Source organism: Eubalaena glacialis, chromosome 7, assembly GCF_028564815.1.
Source record: "Eubalaena glacialis isolate mEubGla1 chromosome 7, mEubGla1.1.hap2.+ XY, whole genome shotgun sequence".
Taxonomy (NCBI): Eukaryota; Metazoa; Chordata; class Mammalia; order Artiodactyla; family Balaenidae; genus Eubalaena; species Eubalaena glacialis.
Window position 1 is genome coordinate 58,716,556 of NC_083722.1, and position 8,399 is coordinate 58,724,954.

The 8,399-nt window shown below is 40.1% G+C and overlaps 1 pseudogene; it reads right to left on the reverse strand.

Annotated features, from left to right (window-relative positions):
* Positions 1-6,785: 6,785 nt before the first annotated feature.
* Positions 6,786-8,151, reverse strand: LOC133094590 (tyrosine--tRNA ligase, mitochondrial-like; annotated as a pseudogene).
* Positions 8,152-8,399: the final 248 nt, after the last annotated feature.

Below are 8,399 nucleotides of genomic sequence, written 5' to 3' on the forward strand. Positions count from 1 at the left end.
ATACATTAATATAATTAAAAGTTTTAAACCATTACTCCGTGTTTCTTTTCTGACCATTATTATTATGAGTATTATTACTGATCATAATTTTATCTAATAAAGAAGGGTAGTGTTCAAATAGCATGAACTCTGGGTCATGACTACGCCAGAGTTTCCCCATTTTGAAGTGCCATGTTCCACCTTTACCCCAAACTAGATTCCCATGACTTCTCAGATGTAGGTGGCAGGTTTTCACCTGTCCTGCATGTGGACTGGATTTAGTGCCAGCTTATTATCTACAGTAGAATTCTCTGCAATGTGAAATTTTCTCAGAGATCTGGAGACTTGGAGAGCAGTTTACTCCTCAGTTGATTCCACAGCACTTTGCTCACAAATATATATGTCATGAATAAATGTTTGCGTGACCATCTCCCCCAGCAGACATGAGCTCTTATAACAAAGGGAACGTGCATTAATTATACTATTTCTATGACATTTCAGGTACCTAATAAACTCCACTGAATGAGTAGACAGATGAATGGATCGATGGACAGAAGGATGGATGGATGGATGGATGGATGGATGGATGGATGGATGGATGGAAGGATGGATGGAAGGAAGGATGGATGGATGGATGGTTGGATGGATGGAAGGATGGAAGGATGGATGGATGGATGGAAGGATAGATGGATGGATGGATGGATGGATAGATGAGTACTATCTCATTGAAGAACAACATTTTGCAAATATATGAGATTTACATTCCTACTAAATTAAACAGATACTTCTGAAAGGAGTGATACTTTTTCTTTAAGAGCATACGCTAACCCTAATATCATTGATATCACTTTAAAACTACACCTCACTTGTGTTAAGTATCAGTAAATCTGAACAAATTCTTTGAAATCCTTAAAAGCCCATAGCCAATCAATGATATGGCAGCCTAACATAGCGCGGAGTTTCTCAGACTTCAACTTTATTGCATACTACTTCATCTTTTTGCCCAAACTATTTTATGTGATTATTTAGTAAATATTTTTGTTTAGTTCTGCTTTTTGCTTTTTTAAAACTTATCTTAATACCTTAATTCTGTTATAAGAAATAATACCCATGTATATTTCAGCTTTATGTGCCTCTTATGTTATTTTTCTAATGCACTCTTAAATAAGCACATAAATATCGAAACATATCCTGTCCATCTTAGAACTAAGATCTAGATACCAGCACAGCAGAATGAACATAGGCTTTGGGATAAGATGAATGGGTGTTCAAGACAGAGCTTTGCCATTTCCAAGGTAACTTAATGTCATTAAAAGGCAATTCCTCACATACATACGGAGTAAGGAAACTAACCTCACAGAATTGTGACGATTAAATGAAAAACATATGCAGATCTCCCAGTAGGAGCCTTCCATAAATTATTTAGGTGCTCAGTCAGCTGCTACAATGGTGTTGATGGTTTCACTTTTTAAACAAACCCTATTCTTTCTTTCTGCACTTCTCACTCTCTCTAAAAATCTGTTGACCATTCTTATTCTAAATACAGCCTCATAGAACCAACATGCCCAATTTTACGCAAAACAAGCATCAGTCATAGCAACTGCATCGAATAAAAATAAATATGAACAATATAAAAATAAATATGGACAGCTCTCAGGGAGCAAGAGTGGAGAATGGAGAATTCTCCTCCAGACACCGCTTCCATGTTTCTCTGCCACCTCGGAAACAGCTTGTGGCCCTCCAGACCTTGGGCTCTTTATCTAATAAAACTGAGGGAGTGAATTCTTTTTCCATGTAAAACATTAGTTGGTGAAATGTTCACTGTTTGATACACCATCCCTTTGCTTTCTTGGTTTGCCTTTTTCTTATTCTCATTGTGAGAGCATATGTAGAGCGAACGTGACTATAAAAGTGAAAAGATCTTGTACTGGGGTTTCAGGAAAGGATTTTTCAAGTTCAAACAAGTTTTAACTGAAGGTCTCTTAACCCTTCTGCTATTGAACCATCAGCCCAAGCTCTTATCAGGTTTCTGATCCACCCCCCCACACGCACACCTTTCACCCAAATGACACCAACTTGCTTTTATTTATTCTTATCGTGTTGGGGGACTTGCACTCTCAGAGAGAAAACAGATTAAAAACAAGAGCAGAAATCAATAGCTGGAATCTGAACGGTGAACAGAAATTTTAGTTTACATTTTTTTTTTCCCTGAGAGAGAAAAGTGCTTCGAGTTTTGATTGTATAGTACTGGCCTCCAAAGCATTTAATTAAGATGTCTGAGGCAGATAATAACAAATATGAAGGACTTGGCTCCTCAAATGATCATCCTGCAGACATCCCAGAAACAAACAAGCACCAGAGCAAGAATACATGTTTCTCCTTCTGCCCATTCATCCTTTGGACTTAGCAAGCTGGTCATACATGTGCCCTCGGAGGTCAGCCTGATTGTGGGTAGAAGAACAAAGAATCTGCCTTCAGGCAGACCTGGGTTCCAATCCTAGATCTGCCATTATCAAAGGTAGATCTGCAAGTAACTTAAGTTCTCTGACTCTCAGTTTCGATCTTATAAAAATGGGGATTATGCAAGGTTTTGTGGAAACTGATTAACAAACTGTTCTGATTATTTATTACAGTATAATGCGCCACTCCAGAATTTCGTGATATATCAATGACCATGTTATTTTGCTTATGAACTTTGTGGCTCAGGAATTTGGACAGGGAATAGCCAATGTGGCTTGTCTGCACTGTTCTGTCTGGAGACTCGGCTGGGGAGACTCAAATGGCTGGGGTTGACTTGAGCAGATGAGGCCTGGGATTACCTAAGACTTGTTCCCTTGCATGTTTGGTGCCTGAGCTGAGATGATATGGATGGCTGGGGCTCACCGGATCTCTCTCGGTGTAGCACTAGGGCCTCTCCAAGTGACTTCTCCAAAAGGCCTTATCACCATGGCGACCTTAGGATGGTCAGATTTCCCACACGGCAGCTCAGAATTCCAACAGCAAGTGTTCCAGCAAACAAGGTGGAAGCTGGATGGTCTTTTAGGACCTAGCCTTGGAAATCACGCAGTGTTATTTTCACTGAGCTCTGTGGGTTGGAACATGCCCTGCTCTCTCAGACTCAAGGGGAGGACACATAGGTACTGTACTTAAAACATGCTATATTTAAAAGCATCAGCCTCACACCTGTAATATTAATCTCCAGAAATATTGTAGATCAGAATCCCCCAAATCAATTCCCTGTTGTAATCATACTATAACAAATAAATCATAAAATATGTGAGCATATACTTCATAAGGCACTTTTATATCCATTGATTCATTATGTTACATTATCCCTATCTTAGCAGGAGAAATATTTTTTCATATATTGGAAATAACATTCAGAGAAGTTGAATCAGTTCCCCAGGATCACTGGTACATCATTGGTAGTTAATTACACCGTTGGCAGCAGCATCCTCAAGCGCTAAAAAGACATGTGCATGCAAACTCAGGAGTGAGGTTATCTATCTCTAATTATCATTAGAATCTGACCTGCATGCTCATTAACTATTTCTCATTTCATATACCCTCAAGAACCTGAAAGTTAAATGCTTGAAAATGCACTGAGTGCAATACACTGACGAAATACCACATTCATATGCCTGTAAAGAAACACTTAATATTGATGCTACTTTGGTAATAAATTATATATATATACACACACACACCTATACATATGTATATATATATGTTATAAAGAGCTTTCATAAACACGATCACGTTCGATTCTCAAGAAAATATAGTTATACATGATTTTTAATTAAACTCTGGTTTTAAGGTAATTATAGATCCACATACAGATACAAGAAATAAAGCAGAGAGATTCCATGTACTCCAAACCCACTTTTCCATTAGTGGTAACACTGCAAAACTATATTACCATATTTCAACCATGACATTGACATTCATGTTGCCTTCTCCTGTAGCCACACCCATTCCCCACTGCCTTCCACCCTCCTTAACACCTGGCAACCACTAATCTGTTCTCCATTTTAATACTTCTGTCGTTTTAGGAATGTTATTGACAGGTTTCCCGTTCTCCGAAAGTAGAGCGTTCCTATGAAACCTTCATAAGCCGAAATGGTGTGAAGCAAAGAAGTGATTACCTGAGGACACATCTTGATAATGATGCACTAAATAAATTGAGATAAAGCACAGAGGCTCCCAGACACAGGGAACATAGCCTTTTCAACAAATGGTGCAAAAGCATTTGGACTTCCACATGCAAAAAACAAAAACAAAACAAAACTTTGACCTAATTCTCTTATTTTATAAGAAAATTAACTCAAAATGGATCACAAACTTAAATGTAGAAAGTAAAGCTACAAGGATTTTAGAAAAGTAAACCTAGGAGGAGAAATCTTTGGGATCTAGCTGTAGATTAGAGTTCTTAGTCTTGAGAAAGTCAACAGAAGAAAAAATTGATAAATTAGACTTCATCAAAATTAAAATCTTTGCTCTGTGAAAGACACTTTAAGAAGATGAAAAGACAAGCTACAGGTGAGTAAAATTATTTGCAATCCACATATCTGATAAAGAACTAGTGTCTACATCACATAGAGAATTCACAAAATTCAACAGTACAAAGCAATTAGGACACGGGCCAACAATATGAGAAGATGTTTCACGAAGGAAGACATACGGGTGGCAAATAAGCACATAAAAGATGTCCAACATCAATGTTCATTGGAGAATTAAAGTAAAGCCACAAAGAGATATCACTGCATACCTATAAGTGGGGTTAAAATGAAAAATAATGACAACACCAAATCCTGGTGACGATGTAGAGAAACTGGGTCACTCATACGTTACTGGTAAAAATATAAAATGGTGTGGCCACTTTAGAAAAGTTTGGCAGTTTGTTAAATAACTAAACATACAACTATCATATCACTGAGCAATTCAACTCCTAGACATTTTATCCCAGAAAAATGAAGATACTTGTTCACATCGAAAAATGAACAAGAATGTATAGATTTCCTCATAATAAGCCCCAAACTGGAAATAACACAGATGACTTTCAACAGCTGAAAACCTCCTTTTGTTGGCCCTTAGGATGAGTGAAGTTTTGAAATGTAGAGATGATCTCTGACATTTCTAATGGATACCTGCATGTTCTTACTATGTAAATAAAATTGCTGGTATGAAGTGACATTAAAGTTTGTCAGTAAATGAATTCTTCCTAACTTTACTCCCAGAAGGAAGTTTAGATAAGCTATAGCTTTTTAACATATAAATCTACTTTGGAACATAGCAATACAGCTTATACTGTATGAAAGTCTTATGACTATTTTCCTTTTAGATTTTTGTAATTGACTGAAGTATTATTACATCTCCATTTTTGCATATGAAGATAAATGACTTGCTCCAAGTAACGCAGGTAGTAAATGGCTAGAATTTGAACTGTTAAAGCCATGCTTTACTGCCTGTAAGAATCTTCTAGAACAAATCTGATTGTAGACTATTTTGTGTGTATGTTTGTGTTTTACTTGATCCTCAGGGGAAATAAGGGTGTTAATACTTTGATTTTTCAGATGTTGGAAATAGTTCTGGAGAATCAACTTGCCTGATGAATGCAGAGCTTAATTGAACTGTCTTGATTCCAAATCCTTTAAATTTGACCTGAAAACTTCCCTTACTGGAATATCTTTTGGTATTCTCATATGGTTGCATATTTAGTATAATATTTGCCTCTATTTCATTTTGTTGGTTACTTAACTTTTTGGTTCATCTCAAGTTGCAATCTGATTGGGGACAGAAGCTGGAACTTGTACATTTAACAACTTTTAAATCAGTTTTAAGACATTGCTACCTTTTTACTGAGTATAAAAACAAGGCTGAGTAAATTTAATTATATGGAAACACAGACAACGGACTGGAAAATTGATTAGAAACTTTCCGAAAAGTAAAGTACTGATTTTTCTTTTCCTTGAAAAGAAACTATTTCGGGGACTTCCCTGGTGGCGCAGTGGTTAAGAATCCGCCTGCCAATGCAGGGGACACGGGTTCAAGCCCTGGTCCAGGAAGATCCCACATGCCGTGCGCCACAGCTACTGAGCCTGCGCTCTAGAGCCCACGAGCCATAATTACTGAGCCCACGTGCCATGACTACTGAAGCTGGCGCGCCTAGAGCCCGTACTCTGCAACAAGAGAAGCCACCACAATGAGAAGCCCGTGCACCGCAACGAAGAGTACTCCCCACTCGCCGCAACTAGAGAAAGCCCGCCCGCAGCAAGGAAGACCCAACACAGCCAATAAATAAATAAATAAATTAATTAATTAAAAAAAAAACTATTTCTACTGCAATTTCTAATGCCAACTATGGCTTCCTCTAACTTTTCTCCTTTTTTACAGAGAACTGTATTTGCTTCCCAAACAACAAAAAAATCCAGTGAGATACACACCTGATATAAAAGTATCCACAAGTCCTTATAGTACCTCTTTTTCAGTGTTCCTACTCATCTCCAAAAGAGCAAGGACAGGATAGGAAAGACAGCATTTAGTTTTTCATGAAGTGTAATTATTAAAAGAGATTAATCCTGGAAACTATGCTTTTCTATGGTAGTCCTTAATGTTTACGGATCAGGAAATAAAAGAGCCCACTACTCCACAAACATAACCAACCTATATAAATAATGAAATTACTCACACTGTGAGGCCGAGAGCATACTCCATTCTCTGTTTTGGATTTGCAAAAGCGAAGGTGTAAGTTCGTATGTCTTGGGAATGAATGATGCATAAGTTTGAACCATCAGAAGGGTTTTTCATCATAGCTGAAGCCATTTTATCATGTAGAAATTCCTTTTTCCTATTTTACGTAACGAAAGGCCATTCTTAAGAATACGTGGTCCGACAACTAACACACTCTCAGGATTTGTTACTTGTCTGTGATTTATACTGACTCTGCCTTCTGTGATCACCTGATACCCTCAGGGACCATCTGGAATGGCATTTACTTTGCAGCAAATCTAGGATGCTTGTTCCAGGGTCAAGAACTAATTCAGAAATGAAGCTTCTTTCAACAACTTTTATAACCCTCGATCGCACATGACCTCCAGTGCATCTATGCTGCTAAAGGGTTTGTGTGCACCTTTTAGCAGAGTCCAGCCCTTCTTGTTCCTCAACGAGTTTTGTGACTTATGCAGCAAGTCGTTTTTGAGGACCCCGCTTTTCTGGCTCTTTGACATATAGCTGCATTATGTGGTCAATCTCTGCAAGGGGCAGAAAAGTGAAGAGCTTCAGGGACCTTTCTACCCAATCATCTTGCTGCCTGACAAAAAATCGACACCATGAGCCAAACAGCATTGCCAGCAGACTTTCCCAGTTTTGCTCCAGCTGTAATTAGAGGAACAGAGATTCCAAATATAATACATCTTCTCCAGTCAACTTGTGGATGAACTCAGATTCGGACATGATATTGTTTAGTTGATCAGATCCACCCAGCTGGACCCGGCATCCATAACGATGGAACATGTAGTAGAAATCAGAGGCCTGGAGCACCTGGTATTAAAACTCGGCCAAACTCCTGCCTTCGAGGCTCTTGAGGTTCAGCCGCGCGCCCATGTGGAAGTGGCCGACCACTGCCGCTAGGAAGTCCACCAGGGGCTGCTTCCGGTACCAGGCGGGGTTGTGCAGCACCATGAAGCTGCCCCAGGTCTGCCCATTAGTGAACAGCCGCTGGTGATGAGCCTCGAGCCCTTGGAGCAGGCGCGCACGCCTCTTCGCACAGGCTCCGCGTCCAGCGCCTAGTGCTCTGCGGTGCCGCAGCTTTGGTCTCGCGGGGGCGCCATGGCTCCTCCCACCAGCGTGGTCACGTGGTGGCGCGCTCGCTGGAAGGGAGGCCCCAAAGCGCCAGCAGGTGCCCCACAGGAAGCCAGTCCGCCGCGGGGTTGAAGCCGCCGTGGATGGCCTGGGGAAAACTGCTTGCCAGGCCGCGGTCAAAGAGCTGGGGGAGCTGTGTCTTCGTTCCTCTCTCTGGGGAGAATTCCTTGAACCGACCCCGAGCCTTCTGTACCGCCAGCAACCCCTGGGCGCCCAAGTGGGCTTTACACAGCCCCGGGGCAAGACCCCTGACCGGCCTGGGCTCCCAAACCACCGACCCCAGGAAATGCACCGCAACAGGAGCATCGCCATCCTGGCAGCAGCAGGAAGGAAATGCTGCCTCATGTGGGTTTATTTTTTGTTTTTTTTGTTTGTTAATTTTTATCTTATATTGGAGTATAGTTGATTTACAACGTTGTGTTAGTTTCAGGTGTACAGCAGAGTGATTGTTATGCATATATATTTATGTTTTTCAAATTTTTTTCCCATTTAGGTTATTACAAGATATTGAGTATAGTTTCCTGTGCCATACAGTAGGTCCTTGTTGATTATTTTATATA